This window comes from Stegostoma tigrinum, chromosome 21 (assembly GCF_030684315.1).
Source record: "Stegostoma tigrinum isolate sSteTig4 chromosome 21, sSteTig4.hap1, whole genome shotgun sequence".
NCBI classification, from domain to species: Eukaryota; Metazoa; Chordata; class Chondrichthyes; order Orectolobiformes; family Stegostomatidae; genus Stegostoma; species Stegostoma tigrinum.
In genome coordinates this window covers 29,695,712-29,714,181 of record NC_081374.1, presented here as the reverse complement: position 1 = coordinate 29,714,181, position 18,470 = coordinate 29,695,712, and the positions used below count along the sequence as shown (strand labels likewise).

The 18,470-nt window shown below is 38.8% G+C and overlaps 1 protein-coding gene across 4 annotated transcripts in view; it reads right to left on the bottom strand.

The window, feature by feature from the left end:
• The window catches only part of LOC125462997 (metabotropic glutamate receptor 4-like), a 1,119,827-nt gene that overhangs the window by 338,290 nt on the left and 763,067 nt on the right, over positions 1 to 18,470 (bottom strand). The window lies entirely within an intron of this gene.

The following is an 18,470-nucleotide window of genomic DNA, read 5'->3' as shown; positions in this document are numbered from 1 at the left end:
TTCTGAAGCTGCAGTGGTAAAACACTGAGGGCTGACATCTATAAACATTTTTAGTCACTTGTTTTACGCAATCTCGAGATTCCTAATTGGGTGAGAAAAGAAGTGAATCTGTGCTTAATTAACTAGTGATTCATCAACACAGGATATTGCAGTCGACTTGTTGCAACAGTTAAAGAAAAGTTAACATGCTTGTCACTGAACCAAAACCTGAAATTTATAATTGCTTTAAGAATGAATGCAACACTTTGTAAACAGCTATAGTTGCCTAAAGCTTAAAACGAACTTTAAGAACAGATTTGTTTAGCATCTGTACTGCTTAGTAGTTGGTTTTGAGATTGTAATTACTTCATATTTCCTGAATAAGTGAATAAAGTGTGTTTTGTTGTAATTCTTTCACAGATTGTTTGTTGTTTAGTTGCCCTTGAGAAAATGGTGAGCTTCCTTCTTGAAATGCTTTGGTACATGTGATATAGGGATGACGTTAGGTAGGAAGTCCCAGGATTTTCACCAAGTGGTAGTGAATGCGTAGCAATAAGGTTCTAAGCCTGTTTGGTCTGTAACATCGAGGGTACAGATGTGATGGTGTTCCCTTGCAGCTGCTGACCCTGTCATTCCAAATGGTGGAGGTCAAATGAAAATTTTGCATTGAGAGTGGAGGAATTGAATATTTGATGTGGTGTATGCAGTGCCAGTCAAGTAGGCTGCTTTGTCCTAGATGCTGTCATCCATTTGAATGTTGGTAGAACTGCATTCATCCAAGTAAGAGGAGAGTATTCCATCATGTTCTTGACCTCTGAACAAGCTTTGAGCAGTCAGACAGGCACATAATTCCCAGCTCCGACCTGCTCTCATTGACAGTACTTACATGGCTGGTCCAAATCAGTATTGAGTTTATGGTAACCTAAAATATGTGAATTTTGGATATTCAACAACTGTAATGCCATTGAATGTCAATGGAAGATGGTTATATTGTCACTTCTCGAAGTAAATGGTCACGTTTTGCCACTTGTATAGCATGATTATTACTTACTACTTTATCAGCCTAAGCCTGATATCAGGTCTTGTTGGTCACAAACTGTCTCTGTATCTGTACAGACACAAATTGTATTAATTCAAACAGATCCGGGACCCACAGACTTAATGCCAAATATATGCTGAGTTAAAGTATCTTAACTGTGCAAGTTTTAGAAGTAGAACAGCTGGGCTCTGACCAGTAGGGAATTCTTTTTTCTAACCCCAATACTGAAACCCATTATCACAGGGAATGTTGAAAGGGACAGTGTTAATAGGTTTAAGAAGCTAGACAAGCATACCAGAGTAGAATGGAATACATTCTGCAATAATAGATTTAGACAAGGAAAAATGAAAGGAGGCATAAATGGAGCATAAACTCTGTAATAGAATGGCTCGACGAAATTGCTTGTTTCTATGCTTTATATCTTATCTAATTGATGTATCATGTTCTAAGTAGAGAACCCATGACTCCATCCCATAAATTCTGTCTGTCAACCAGTACGGTCAAAGCATGTCCTTACAGAATCCTGAAATATTTATCATTGCTCTTTGAGTAACAAAACATGAATGACCAAAGTGTAGAGGTTGATATTTCGGGTCCAGTGACCCTTCTACAGAACAGGAAAGGTCACCAGATCTGAAATGTTAACTCTGAGTCCTCTTCACAGATGCTGCCAGACCTGCTGAGCTTTTCCAGCAACTTCTGTTTTTGTTTCTGATTGACACCATCTTTCTGTTTTTAAAATGCAAATTATAAATTAAAATACTTAGCACACAGGCATACATAATTTCATGCATCAAAGAACAGAAGCATAAATTTCCTGATTTCATGATACTTAGAATGGGCTTGGAATTAGGAATACACAATTTCTAATCATGCACTTTCTTCAGGGGTTTTACTAAACAGGCATGTGACTGTGTTTTTATAGGAGACGAGATGAAAACGCAGGCTAACTAATGCATTTATCACCTATTGATAAATGGATAGTCACTAGTTTTCTGTGGGCAACAAATTACTCACATATGAACTGCAGGGTCAATAGTCCAATAATTGAAGATAGTCCAATTATCCATTTACACCAACATACTCATGCTTTCAATGACAAAGTTTGGCCTTGCTGATTCAGGGCTAACTAACAAAGAACAAAGAAATTTACAGCACAGGAACAGGCCCTGCGGCCCTCCAAGCCTGCACCAACATGCTACCTGTCACAACGAAAGCACTCTACCATCCTGGGGACCACATCCCTCTATTCCCATCCTATTCATGTATTGATCAAGATGGCCTTTAAAAGTCACCATCATATCTGCTTCCACTACCTCCGCTGGCAACAGGTTCCAGGCACCCACCACCTTCCGTGTTAAAAAAAAATTGTGTAAAAAACTTGCCTCATAAATCACTTTTAAACCTTGTACTTTGCACCTCAAACTTATGGCCCCTAGAAACTGTCTCTTCCCCACTGGGTAAAAGTTTCTGACTGTCCACCCTGTCCATACCCCGCATAATCTTGTAGATGTCTATCAGGTCACCCGTCAATTTCCATTGTTCCAGTGAGAACAATCCAACTCTCTCCAACTTCTCCTCATAGCTAATGCCCTCTATACCAGGCAACATCCTGGGAAAGAACTCACTCAGAGGTAGTAGGAACTGCCAATGCTGGAGTCTGAGATAATAAGGTGTAGAGCTGGATGAGCACAGCAGGCCAAGCAGCATCAGGAAAGGAGGAGCAGGAAAGCTGATGTTTTGAGTCTGGACCCTTCTTCAGAAATGGGGGAGGGGAAGGGGGCTCTGAAATAAATAGAGAGGGGGGAGGCGATCATGGAATGTGGATGGAGGAGCAGATAGGTGGAGAGAAGACGGACAGTCAAGGAGGCGGGGATGAAGCCAGGAAAGGTGAGTGTAAGTGGGGAGTTAGGATGGGAATTGGTCAGTCAAGGAGGCGGTGATGAGGCTAGTAGGAAGGACGTGGGGGTGGGTGTTGGTCAGTGAGGTGGGAAGAGCAGATAGGTGGGAGAAAAGATGGACAAGTCAAAGCGGCTGAGACTTTTAACAGCTATGTTAAATTTGTGGTTTTGTGGCTGCTTATATCACATCAAGCAGGTGTGAAGACAAAATTTTCCATTACGAGTGAGGAAAGCCTCAAATTTTCATGAAAATATAGATCTCCATGCAAAATTGCAAAATATGTGGTTGTGTCAACATAAATGCACTGAGAGGTAGCGTGAACACTAAAATGGGATTGGCAATTTTAAAGCTTCTTCAGTTCAGCTCAAAACAATGGAAAATAGAAAAAGGAAGTATGGATCTGAACTTGATAGGCCAGTGGTGGGTGATTATGCTAGGGTTCTATGAATTAAGTCACCTTGCAATTAGTGACACACTTGCTGTATGCCTGCTCACCACAACCACGATCGCAGGGGTGGCTTTGTACAGGTTGCCTGCCTGTGATACAACTGAGGCCCTTAAATGGGCAATTAATTCCCAAATAAGGGTCTAACCCACTGCCATTCTACGTCAATGGGTTGAGGGAGAGGTTAATAGTCATAGAGTTGTACAACATGGAAATGAATCGTTCGATTCCAACTCATCCATGCTGACCAGATATCCTAAACTAATCTTGTCTCATTTGCCAGCACTTGGCCTCCATATCCCTCCAATCCCTTCCTAATTATGTACACATCCACATGCCGTTTAAATGTTGTAATTGTACCAGCCTTCACCACTTACTTTGGCAGCTCATTCCGTACATGTACCACACTCAGCGTGAAAAAGCTTCCCCTCGGGTCCCTTTTAAATCGTTTCCCTCTCACCTTAAACCTGTGCCCTCTAGGTTTGGACTCCTCTACCCTGGGGAAAAAGATCTTGACTGTTCAGCCTATCCATGCCCCTCATGATTTTATAACCTCTATAAGGTCATCCTCAGCCTCCAACGCTCAGGGAAAATTGTCCCAGACTATTCAGCCTTTCCATCTTGCTGAATCCTCCAAAGCCAACAACATCCTTGTAAATCTTTTCTGAAACTTTTAAGCCTAACAACATCTTTGTTGTAGCAGACAGACTAGAATTGAACTCGATATTCCAAAAGTGGTGTAACCAATATCTTGTACATGGGCAACATGACAACCCGACTCCCATTTACAATGCACTAACCTATAAAGGCAAGTGTACCAAATGCCTTCTTCACCACCCTGTCTACCTGTGACTCCACGTTCAGGGAACTATGCAACTTCAGCCCGAGATCTCTTTGTTCAGCAACACTCCTCAGGTCCCTGTATGATCCCTGCCCTTATTTGTCTTACCAAAAAGCAACACCTCACATTTATCTAAACTAAATTCCATCTGTCACTCCTCGTTTCATCAGCCCAACTGATCAAGGTCCCACTATACTGTGAGATAACCTTTCCTACTGATCACTACAACACTAATTTTGGTATCATCTGCAAACTTACTATTTCTCCTATATTCACATCTAAAACATTTACATAACAACAAAAAGCAGTGGACATTGATCCAATGCTTGCAGCGCACTGCTGATCACAGGCCTCCGGTCTGGAAAGCAGCCCTCCACCACCATCCCCTGTCTCCTACTTTTGAGCCAATTTTGTACCCAGATGGCTAGTCATTTTTTTTAACAGAGAATGAGATCATATGCTGGGTTTTGCAAGTGCCCTTTTCCATAGTTTTGTCCCCCCGCCCATATTTGCCCAAAACAAAATTCATTCCTTCCCCATCCCCACCTAGAGTCTCTGAACCTCATTCACCAAGATCCTGATATATATCTAGATGTATCACTGAATGTCATGGCTTTGTCCCCCCTGCAGTATATAGCATACAATTTGTAATTAGGTTTGAAACAGCAGCAAATAAATAGGGGACAGTTCTTTGAAGGTACTTTTCTTAAAAACAAAACAGATCAGAAAGTCATTTAGACAGTAATTTAACTACCTAAGTTCCAGAAAGATATTTGGTCACAGTCAAGTCCTGATCAGAAAGTTGTGATAGTAACTGATAAGATATTTATACTGTTAGATTTATGACAGATCAATTAGACATTCAGAATTGATTTCAGAGCAGGAGTTTTCTTCTGTCACATTTGGGATCGTTTCTACAGTTCAAGAAAAAGAAACTGGACAGTATCCAAAAACTGGAAGTACTGCGGATGTTGTAAAGCAGAAACAAAATCAGAATTTGCTAGAAAAACTCAGCAGATCTGGCAGCATCTCTGGAGAGAAATCAGAGTTAACGTTTTGGGTCAAGTGACCCATCCTTAGAACAGCACAGTTAACTGGAAAGTGTCCATTAAGTAAAGATTTAAGAAGCTGAGATATGAGTGACATTTCTCCGGGATTGTGTCACTTTAATGGATGGTGTTGGAAAACAGCTTGAAACATTGTTTTGATACTTGCAGCCAGATCTTTCTAACTGCCTTTTGTGTCTTCATAGCCTTGTTCATTTTTCTTCCCTCTCTGTTCTTTATTGTTATAGTGTTATATTGTTAAAGAACATCTAGCATCTTGTGTGATTATATTTCAGTGTTTACCAACATATTGACCAATTTAAAACATAAATATGTGATCTAGCAAGATTAATTGATCTATCATGTTGACTTTAAGATCTGATTTCTCCACTGTGAACATCAGGAAGAGGTTCATAACAAATGGCTCAGCTACAAAGACAGGAATAGGAATGCAAGGGCAATATTGATAGAAGATTCAATAGTTGGATGAACAGACAGGTTTTTCTGCAATTGTAAATGTGTGTCTAGTATGGTATGTTATCTCCCTGATGCCAGGTTTAAGCATATCATTGAACAACAGCAGAACATTCTTCTAAAGACAGGTGAGCAGCTAAATGTTCTCATCCACATTATAAACAACAGCATAGGTAGAAAGAAGGATGACATCTTGAAAATATAATTGTGAGAGTCAGTAAGAAGAAGGGAAGGCAAGATATTTAAGGCAGTAATCTCAGGATTTATATGAGGAGCCAGGCTTGTGTGTACAGTAATAGGAAAATTAAGAAAATGAACACACGGCTGGAGAACTGGTGTAGAAGGGCGAGTACTTTTTTCTGAGGCATTAGGACTGATTTTAGATCAGCTAGGATCACTAAAGCGGGGTGGAATATACCATAGCAGGACAGATACTAATATCGTTGCTGAAAGATCTGTTAGTGTTATTGAGGAGGGTTCAATCTAACTTGTAACATAGGAGAAAAAAAAAGAAAGTGACAATTGGAAATCAAAAAGTAGTAAAGAAAAACAGAAATAATTTGTAACAAATGTCATCATCCATTAGAGTCAATATTTCGAATAATGTTAACAATTCAAAACGAAAGATGTTCTATCTGAATGCATGCTGCATTCTGAACAAGGCATAAATAGAGGTAAACAGATCTGACCTAGCAGCCATTAGAGAAATAGTATTACAGGATGACTAAAACTGAGAAGTATATATTAAGATTCAACATCTGGAGAAGATTACATTAGGAAAAGGACATGGGGTAATGGTGATCAGGGATGAGATGGTGAACAGGTCTATTAATATGCAATGAAAAAGGCTAATAAATAATCTTGTTGTAGAAGAACCTAAGATAAAAGACTACAAAATGACAAAATATTCCATTACACTTGAAAATAATGTAGTTTGACCCACTACTAAAATCTAAATTCTGAAGAAAAAAAGAAAATTAAAGACTATAAGAGACAAGTGGACTGAGGTGGATTTAGAAATGCGTTGGAAGGTATGATGGAATGCAGGAAATGAATTCGTATTTAGGAATGAGAAAACAAACATACATTCCTTTAAGGCATAAAAAAAACCAAGACGCAATGATTGTCAACTGTGGCTGATGAGGGAAGTTGAAAAGATTGCAGTAGATCAAATTAGGCGGCCTATAAAGTTCCAATAACAATTCAACCTGAGGGTTAGGAGCATTTTAGAATTCAGCAATGGAAGACCAAGAAACTGATAAAGAAAGTTAAAGATTAACAAAGATAAATGTGAGTCCATTACAAGCAAAGACAGAAGGGTTTATGATGGGAAATAGGGAAATAACAGAGATGCTAAATTATTACATTGCATCTGTCCGCACAGTGGAAGATAAGAAATTTCTGAGATATCATCGCAATCCAATTCAGCAGTAAGAATGAAGAACTGAAGGAAATTCGTATTAGTAAAGAAAAGGGAAAAAATAATGGGATTGAAAGGTAACAGAATCACAGATTTGTAATGGAGCAAAAGGAGATCATTTGGACCATCACACCAGAAACAAATCCTCAGGACCTGGTGAATGACATCCCAATAGCTGCAACAGTTGGCTATAGATGTAATGAAGGCATTGGAGATCATCTTACAAATGTCTACCGATTCTGAAATGGTGACTGTAGATTGGAAATTTGCAAATGTAACTACATTATTTATCAGAGGAGGGAGAGGAAAACAATGGAGAAAATAACCTGTAACACTAAATAGTACTTTGGCCCCCAGCTGTTTACAATCTATACCAATGAACTTGATGTAGGGATTAAATGTAACAGTTTCAAGTTTGCAGATGACTCCAAACCTAAGTGGAAATGTGTGAGGAGGATGCAAAGAGATTTTAAGGGGATTTGGACAGATTGAGCTCGTGGGAAAGAACATGTCAGATGGAATTATGATCTGGATTAGTGTGAGGTTCTCCATTTTGGTAAGAGGGACAGACTATTTCTTAAGTGGTGAGATTGGAGAGTGTACTTACCTAAAGGGATCCAGTATTTGTTATCATAAGTCATTGAAAGCTAACATGCAGGTTTAGCAGTCAATGAGAAGGCAAATGGCATGTTACCCTTCACACGACAAGTTGAGTGCAGCGGTAAATACGTCTTGCTTCAATTTTATAAAACCTTGGCTCAACTTTAATGGAACATAATGTGCAGACTTGGTCACTTGATCCAAACAACATATAGTATCTTTAATGGAGTGCAATGGAGGTTCACAAGACTGATTCTTGAGGTAGCCCAGAAAGAGAAATTGAGCAGACTGGGCCTGCACTCCCTTCAGCTTAGAGAAATGGCAAGTAATCTCACTGAAACTTAACAAAAGAAAATTAAAGGGATACACAGAATCAAATCAGGAAGCATGCTTTCCTTCAGCTAGCCAGTACATTATGAGGAACAGAGTCTCAGAATAGTAGAGAGGCCATTTAGGACTGAGAGATGGAGGAATATTTGGAATTCTCTAACCCAAAGGGCTATGGAAGCTCAGTTTTTGAGTACAGTCAAAACAGAGATTGAAAGAATTCAAAATAAAAATGATATAAAAGGATACTGGGAGATTGTGGGAAAATGATGTGAACTTGATGATCAGCTATGATTTAGTCTCACGGTAGTGCAGGCTTGAGGGGCTGAGTGGCCTACTCTTCCTTCTTGGTGCCTACTGGTAGGAGTCACTTTTCCTGTGCTGTACTGCCAGTGTGTGAATTGCCACCCTCTATTTCACCAGCAGCTCTATGACATAGCATGTCTTCCTGATGATGGACAGAAGTCTTGTCTCATACTCAATAAAGGGCCATCACCTGAATAATCAGAGACAGGCAAACTAGATAAGCAGAGTCACATCCTTCCCTGATATTTAGTCTAATGAGAAGCGCACACACTTATCATATAATCTAGCCTCTATAAAAATATCACCAAGTTAGTAATATTGGATGTTTTGTGAAATACTTTCACTGTAGTGAGTCTAGGGCATTAATGAGGCTAAGGTATAAGAACATGAGCTAGCTAAACACAGGAAGCACTGAATTCCAGTCCAAAAGGAATTTTGTGCAACACCTGCTCTCACTAGTCAGCACTGTCTCTGCACTGATTGAGCATCTGGACTCCTGGCACGCAGTGCTGCAAGCATGTCCTGATGCTCTTACATTTTGCAGGATTTCTCCTGATCACCTGCCAGAATTCCAGCACAAAATCTTTGAAATTCCCAAGAAACCCCTTATAAAAACATTTTCAAATTAGAAAATATATGGGTCACGTGATATTTTAATAAACTCCGCTACACAATCAAAAAGGCAAGATAATTACTTCCATTGACTCATGATTCCAAAACTAAGATTAGTTTTGGCTGTGGATGAGGCAGTCATTACACTCCGATGGAACATTCATACATCAATATTAATTGGGTTGTATCACATTAAAAGCAACCCAACGCCGTTTCCTAATAAAGGCATAAGGACGTTTACTACTGACATGCTGACAGAGGGCGCCTTCCGAGTTGCCATGTGACTTCTCATTGGGCAGAAACTTGGTGAGAAGGCTAGTTAGAGAGATGGTTACACCTGCTGAATCGAATGTCAATTGGGTAGTGACAAGGTCTGGAATTCGGACCCTGCAGCAAGGGAGAGATCCCACCCAGCAAGAGTTGCTAGTCAATCAGAGGCCAGCAGCTCCTGAAACTGGCAGTGTAATTGAGGAGACCATGACACGTGCTGGAAGAACATCCAGAGTTACAGTGAAGAGCGGGGAAATGGAATTCTGGGGTCATGGAAATAAGTTGTTGGAAGGAGGGTTAGACAGCAGCTCTCAGAACATTGATCAAGGGAGAAAGGTCTCGGCCTGAAACATCAACTTTCCTGCTCCTCTGATGCTGCTTGGCCTGCTGTGTTCATCCAGCTGTACACCTTGTTATTAATCAAAGGCAACTGTCTTTGACTGAGGGACCACCACCCCCACCCCCACCTACCCCCCACAACCCCCACATACACACACACAATCTGATAAATTGACTGGTCATGCTTGATGACAATATGCCAACTTTGCAGTGAGGGTAACCATAATAGTGGGAAGCTGAAGCTTTTAAAAGGTCCTTTACTGGCCATTTATCACTCTTAGTTGATGAAAGGATGGCAAAGTCCACCATGGACCTTTCTGCCCTGAACATTTTTTGGGTGAGAGGTGTATGAATAAAAAAACAAGAAAGTTCAGAATGTGTGAAAAAGCATTAGTTCAGCATCAACTGGAGTGTTGTACCCGACACTGGCCAGCATAGTTCAGTAAGAATGTGAAGACAGGGAAGGGAAAATATTGTTAAGAATAGCTTCAGGGATGTCAAACTTCAGCCATCTAGATGGATGGGAGAAGCTAGAGCTGTTCTGTTTGGTGAAAGCGTTTAGAGAAAACTTTATAGAGGTTTGCAAAATCATAAGTTCTCTAAGCGGAGATAGGATAAAACTGTTCCTGCTGGTGGAAGGATTGAGTACTAGAGACCTCTAATTTGAACTGATTAGCAAAAGCAGCAGTAGCAACATGATAAACAGCATTCTGTATGCGGTGTGTTTAAGATCTGGAATGATCTGCTTGAGGAAGAAGGAGGTAATGGCCCAATGATATTATTGCTGGACTGCTCATCCAGAGACCAAGGTAATGTTCTGGGGTCCTGGGTTTGCATCCCACCATGGCAGATGGTGAAATTTGAATTCAGTAAAAATATCTGGAATTAAGAGTCTAATAATAATCATGAATACATTGCCAATTGTCAGAAAAACCCATCTGGTTCACTAATGTCCCTTAGGGAAGGAAACTGCCATCCTTACCTGGTCTGGCCTACAAGTGACTCCAGACCCACAGTAATGTGGTTGACTCATAACTGCCCTCTGGGCAATTAGGGATGGACAATAGATGCTGGCCTTGCCAGCGGTGTCCTCACCTCGTGAATAAGAAACAAAGTGCAGTGGCTGACCATTCGAGCCCTTCAAAGAGAATTAGATATCCAAAGTAAAATTATTTGCCAAGCCAAGAGTGCCAGGAAGGTACAAAGGACCAGTTGGATACTTCTAGATTTACAGTATTGGCATGATAGGGCATTTGGCAACCTTCTGTGTGGCGATCATCCTATCATGCTGTAAAGTTCATTCATTTTCTTTCTGTGGTCAGTGTATTCTGCTCAAAGGAAACATCACTGGGTCCAAAACATTAAGTGTGATTTCTCCCCACACATACTACCAGACCTGATAAGCTTTTCCAGCAATTTCTGTTTTTGTTTCTGATTTACAGCATCCGCAGTTCCTTCAATTTTTATTCTGTTCAGCTGCAGGGTTGGCTTCTAACCAATGCACACGGGACTCCTGCCGACACAGGAAACCCGACAGGACTTAAAATGCACTGGGTAACAGATATGCCTCTTGCCTTAACCGGCATTCTTGATCAACTTATCAACAGGTATGAACTTCCTAACTCTGGAGTAACAGGTGTTAAAATTGAGTTTTCAGCATATGTTGATTGTGGAAACAATCTAGCTATGAAGGAATATTTGCCATTTTTCAAATAGCATTACATTTGCAATATATTACACTAATGTACCATTTTGCTTTCTAGTAGCAGCTTGAAGGAACACTGGAAAATACAATAACACTTTGGAAAATACTCATCCTTTTCCAGTTCAGTTCATTCATAAATTTTACAATTCTCTCTCTAGTTCCCTCCTGCTCGTCATCCTTAACATTTTCCCTAATGAGCAAACTTTAAGTCATCTGTTCTAATGCCTCAAAAATGGCATGGGATCAAATTTGAAATCATGACAGTGCTGTGAATATTTTACTGTATCCAAGGGCCAGACGTTGTTGTTGATGTTGAAACTAAATGATCATTCAACAAATGTTCCAAATTCACTTTTATTTTAGCAAATTGAGTTTAATGATCACTATTACAACAATTTAAAATGTTGAAAATAAACCAAACATATTTAAATTGATGCATAGCAATATGCTTCTTCAAGATGCAGTTAACACGGAAGCTCCATTGTAATCTAGCCCTTTACATGTTCTTAAAATTATATACTCCTTTCCTGGAAAAAAATTGAATTATTGAAATCCTTCCTTTGTTGTCAAGCAGCTACTTGAATCACTCTTGATGAGTAACAAATCATATAATACATCGTAGTGACGCCCTGATAAGTGAGCTCCTGCATGATCTTAAAGTACTTACAATTATTTACTTCAAAGGAGGCCACATCAGCATGCCATGACTAAGAATGTACCAGATAGGATTGACGACTGGAGCACAGTTGATGTGGTGCACATGCAGACAGTCAATGCCTTACTTATCAGCAGAGCATATAAAATATACAGGAGAAAAAAAAAATGTCCTGGTGCAATGAATCTTTTAGAGAATGGTAATCAAAATCTAATATGAAGTTGTCAGCGTCCCAGAGGACCATAGTGCTTCTCTCTGAGAGAGATGGCTGGTGGTGAATTTAACCAGAGGGCCACCATGCTTCAGGCAAGCGGTGAGGCTGAGAAAGTGGGGCCTTCACAGTGACATCAGCAGCATAGAAATTGAACCCACTCTGTTGGCATCACTTTGCATCACAAATCAGCCTTCCAGCCAATGTTGGTTCGCTCCGGTGGTTGGGAGGCTGAATTATAATGCAGAGAGAGGCCAACAACATGGGTTCAATTCCCATACTGGCTAAGGCCACTTGAAAGGCCTCGCCTTCTCAACCTTGCTCCTTGCCGAAGACATGGTGACCCTTAGGTTAAACTCATTGCCAATGGCTTCGCTCTGGGAATATGGCAACTTCACCTTTACCAAAATGTCTAACTAATGGTGGGTCCTATTAAAATTTTCTCAATGTATCATTTTTTATTAATTTGCGTATTCAAATGGTCTTTTGATGTTTGGATCTGTTAAATAAACAAAGGATTATAATATACCATTTGTTTATTGTATTTCAACCAAGCATATTCCTAATTCTCTTTCATTTTTCAACATATTAATGAGCATGTATTATTACTGGAATTATTCAACATAACGACAATATTGAAGTTGCAGGTTTGCCGTGAATCATAAGAAATAAGTCACAGTTTTGTATGGAGACAGCAAGAACTGTGGATGCTGGAGTCAGAAACAATACAGTGTGGAGCTGGAGAAACACAGCAGGCCAGGCAGTCCTGATCCGAAACGTCAACTTCCTGCTCCTTTGATGCTGCCTGGCTTGCTGTGTTCCTCCAGCTCCAAACTGTGTCGGCACAGTTTAGTATATTTTAATTTACACCATTTGTATTTTGTTAAGTTATTCTGAATAAGTACATTTGTAATCTTTCCTGCTTTTGTCAATCCTAAAGTTTAGTCCCTGAATAACAACTTCAATTCTGAGAAAATCACTTTTCTAAACGTTACACTTTAAAATTCCCAGGGCTAGCAACGGTCTCCTATTACAACTGTAGTAGTAGAGTTTTAGAATGCAAGCTAAGTATCAGAAATGTCCATTTTTTGTTATTACTGATGCGTTATGGAATGGTAACTGGAGTCGTTCCTTTATAAATGGCCATTACAGTTAATTATCCTGCCACCTGTTGTAATCTGTCATATATACAGGGTTTTTTTTCCCCCCTTCTGCATACTTGATGAAGTGATGCTAATGTTAGATCTACTAACTTATGAGCAAGGTGAGCGTAACAGTCCTGGGGATACAACAGAATTTTATTATAGGTCCTGGAATCTATCTTTATTACAAAAACATGCATTTGAGAGCCTGAGCTCAAATTAAGCAATTGAGATGCAAGTCATAGCATGCTTCACTCAATGCATCCTGCTGCAGCAAAACACAGCAAAATCAAGACTGACACCTTTATAACATCAGAAACCACAATATGGTAATGACGTCATAAACATCTTGCTTAAAAGTATATCGCGCACCGGGCCATGAGATATAACATTATAGTTAATGACTCTACTGAAATAGAAAAGAGGAATTACTGTCTGTTAAATATTTGTGTAATAATATTGATCACAGACATTTCAAAATATTTTAATTACCAAATATGCAAACATTTAAGTTAGCTTTGGCATTAGTTTACCATGTAACATAACTTACAAGAAACTAGATGAGCTGATAAACTTGCCTCAGCTGGCCAAAATTATCCAAAAAATCAATGTATAAGCAGAGTCACCAACGAAGGTTTCAAAATTAAACCAGCTGGGAAATGACTTAAAGATGGCTGTACACATTAGATAAGACACTTTGAAGTAAAAATCTAATCATTCACCCAAACTCAAAATCTTCCCTATTCCTTTAAGTGAGAAATTGTGTTTTTGTGATCTATGATTAAGTCTGCATTAGATTAAATCATTTAGTTTTGAATCAAAATGGAAGGTGACAGTATTTCTCTGAAAGAGCTAACAATAACTTCCATTCATAATTGGAGACAGAATAAAACATGATCAAGTCTATCATGAAAGAGCAGGGGAGTGGAACAAATTGGGTAGGCTTTTCAATGAGGCTCAATGGGCAGAATGGTCTACTTTGGTGTTGTATCACTCTATGATTCTACAAACTTGGGAAAAATCAGTCAGTTGAAGAATGCCCACAGAAGATCCAAAAGAAAAACTCTTCAGAAACTAAATAATGTTGCAAAAAGCTCAAAGCTGCTGAAACCAAACATTATTTAACGATCTGACCAATCTTGTCAAAACTGCTGTATGAGTGTGAGCAGCCAGTGGAATATTAAAATGAAGAACTGAGATGAAACTGCACTTTCAACATTACTGACTGAAATAAGGTGAAATACTCAGTTGTTTAAACAAATAGCAGCAATTGTAGCCTTCCTTTCATTGGCATTCAGTCCCTTCAAATAAATTGAAGAGTTTAGTTAATATGCTTTCAGATCCAACTCATTTATTTAATTATTGAGTTATTTTCCAACTGATCTGCTGTTTAAGTAAGTGGAAGTAACAACATCTACTGCTGTTAGGGAGGCTGATATTTTTATTTACATATGCTTCCAGTTTATCAACTGTTGAAATGCATGTGAACATTATTCTTGTTTTGAATCTACGATAATGCCTTTGAACGATACAATTGAATACCAGAAATGGACAAGGGATTAATAGAGAAATTCTGGTAAATTCAACTCCTAAAAAACAAAACAATCTCCTTATACAAATAGACACCATCAGTTGATTTTAACAGATTTAAAATCCACTCATTGCACAGAGGTAAAAATGGGATCTATGTATTTAATTCAGAAATCACAATATTAAGAATAATTTACACTTTAGATATAGTAAATTTCTAAAGCATTCAAAGTAGTCAAACAAGTTCTGACACCAAGCCAGGTGATATTAGATAAATACGTAATACATTATCAAAGAAGTAGCCTTAAAGAAGTGGCAGAAGTGAATAGAATTGTTTAGGGCTCAGACAACTGAAGATGTAGCTGCTAATGAAGAAGCAATTAAGAGTGGGGATACCAATTTATATTTATACCTTACCTTTATTTGGTAAGATGTTCTCGGCCTCTTCACTGGGAAGGTCGTTGCTGTGACATCACTTTAAGAGGGGACAAGCTAATGAGCAAATGACTAGGATGTAGAACATGTGACTAGTAGCCATTATCATATTAAACTTGCAGCATTTGGCTACAGTTAAGGACTGTTGTGGGGCTTTTCTGCAATAAGAGTTGTTGAATTTCTGTAAAATTTGCCATTTGAGCCCTCTCATGACAGATCTTAAACTCAAAGGAGACTACACCTAATTACCATGCCTGATGTGGCGTTGGTAAATCTTTGTAAGTAAATACAAATTCACAACAGTTTTTAAATAAAATGATGATACCAGGATCGAGAAGAAGATATTAAAATAGATGTCCAAACCTTGACAAAAGAGGCTTTAAGGGAAATAGAGAGCTGGTCAAGTTTAGATTTGGAAAGGGCCTAGGCAGATGACGGCACACCTATCAATGGATGAGTAGTTAAAATTAGGGGTTTACATAACATCAAAATTTAGTATCAGAAGGGCTGAAGGTAGTTATATTTATAGGGAGTGGCATGGCCATGAAGGTATTTGAAAACAAGAATTAAAATTCTAGGCACTGCCTGACCTGAAGTTAAGATCAGTTAGTGAGCACTGGGCCAGTGGCTGAAAGGGATTTGGTAGGAGTTAGTGTCCCTGTTGTTGCATTTGGAAGATGTAAGATCTGCTACATGATCACTGTTACCATAGGACAATTCCAAAGGCAAAAGTGAGAGCTCCAGCAACAAGTGAGTTGTGACAACAATAGAAGTGTGTGCTGTTACTGAGAGAGTGGAGGAAATTTCTGTTCACCCAGTGCTGTGTTTAGGGATAAACATTTTGACAGAACAGTTTGAGTGTGGAAAAATCGAAAAGAGTAGTGATGAGGAGTGGTTGGGTAGGATAGATGTACAAGTGGTAGCCAAGGAGAGCGTGTACACGATAAATAGAAGATACAAGGATAGATCCTCAAGAGTCTCTGGGGTAACAAATGTTAAAAGCCTTTTCAGAACCAGCCAGGAAAATTGATGTTTGGGATAATTTTATTGACAATTTGACCAAGAGGTAAATATAAGAGTTGTTGAGTTGTCAAAATCAAAATTATGGATATGGAACTATTAGATTGCTAAATGTATTAACTGACTAGGAAGCTCTGGCACGCAAAAATTGAGCAATATTTGAATTTTATAGTAGTTCAAATCTGTCTATCCAAACATACACATTGGAACAGATTTACTTGGCTGAATTAGTCTCTGGTTACTTTGACATTACAATCTTTACTCAAAGATGGCTTTGTCTCCATGAGATTTAAAATATACAATGTCACACTTTCTGGCATATTGAGCAGTGACTATTGGCATTTTTCACATGTCCATTTCAATACTGAAATCAGGAAGTTGCTGTTGGAATAGCGCTGCTGCTCCACAAGCTCTGTTGTGCTGTTACCGCTTGCTAAGAGAACCAGCCTTAAAATCTATGATGGGCATGAAATTGTGAAAACATTTTTATTCTTTCTTACAATGTGGCTATTGTAAGAAAGGTCAGAATTTATTCCATTTGAGAATGTATTGATTTTAAACTACTGCAGACATTGGACAAAAAGTAGACCCAAGGCACTGACGTCAGGAGTTCAAACATTTCAAAATAGTGAACAGGATTCCAGGATGATGGAGTACTTGGAAGTGGTGGTGCATTTATATTCCAGCTGTTCTCATCCTTCCAGATGTCATGGGTTTACATAGAAACGTGGAAGATAGGTGTAGAAGTAGGGCCATTCAGCCCTTTGAACCTGCTCCTCCATTCATTATGATCATGGCTGGTTATCCAACTCAATAGCCCATCCTGCTTTTCCCCCCATAGCCTTTGACCCCCTTTAGCCCCACATACCATGTACAATTTCTTCTTCTGAGTTGCAAAATTACATCTAGTCAATGGTTTACGAGAATATCACTGTGTGCCTGTGATGGAGGAGTAAATATTTAAAATGGCGTATGGTTTGCCAGTTGAGTGGACAGGTTAGTCCTTCGATATTGTGGAGAATTTTGACTGTTGTTACATCTACACTCATTCAGGCAAGAATTTCATCAGACTCCTTAATTACAACAATGATTTTTTGTAGTTAAGTCAGGAGTCACTTGTTGCAGAATAGTCTTGCAGCCAGAGTATTTATGTGGCTGGTTCAGTTAAGTTTCTGGTAGTCATGACTCCTGGTATATTGATAGTGGGGAATTGAACGATTTAAATTTCGAGTGCTTAAAATTAATTTACATAAAAAAACTAAAATGTTAATATGCTAAAAAAAATCAGTTTAGATACAGTCAAATGTCCAAATCAGCATGATTAATGCCACAGTAGAAACAATAATTCCCCAGAACATTCCTGTTACAATGGCTACATTTTGCATCCTTTCTGCTTGTCTACTAATGTCATTGTTCATGCATGGCACGGCCAAAATGTAATTCCTTTATTTCCAAAATTTATGTGCATAAGGATGTGGATTTCTCCTTTATTTTCTTTGATTGTTCTTAAGTTTCTTTATCCTTGTGTATTGAGTTACTGAAAACCATTAGCCCTCTTGCAAAAAAAAACAGCTACATAAGTTACTAATTTATATTTTGTAGTAGAGTGGTTTCTGTTAACACAATTCCTTTTTAAGTGCAGATCCTGTCAACTTCTCTTTCAGAAGATCTTGAACAGGTCTCTTACAGTGGTTCAAAGAATCTTGTTATTCTTTTTGTGCTCCTAAGTTGCTGCTTGGCCTACTTGGTCTACTTTGGTCTACTTGTTTCTATCTATAGTCTGGCTGAATCTATTCTGGCATTTAGAATAATCATTGTTACATGGCAATTGTTTCTTATCTTGTAAGTTTTATGGAGAATTTATTTTTTATATATTACTTCTACCACAAACACTTTGCATACAATGGTTTCTAGGGAATTGCTGTTTAATAACTTTATAAGATCGTCAAAATTGTATTGACTACTAAAGAAACCTCATGAAGAAAGCTGCTGCAACAGTTTTCCAACTGAAAAAAAACATGAGATAGGCCTGTTATCAGTAGCAAGGACAAGGCTGAAGCACAGACATTCGTGATGAGGTTGGATTTTGTGACCCACATGTAAACCAACTACCTTTTTAAAAGGTTAAAATTAATAGGAAAAAAGGTCATTTCAGACAGGGAGGAGTTCCTT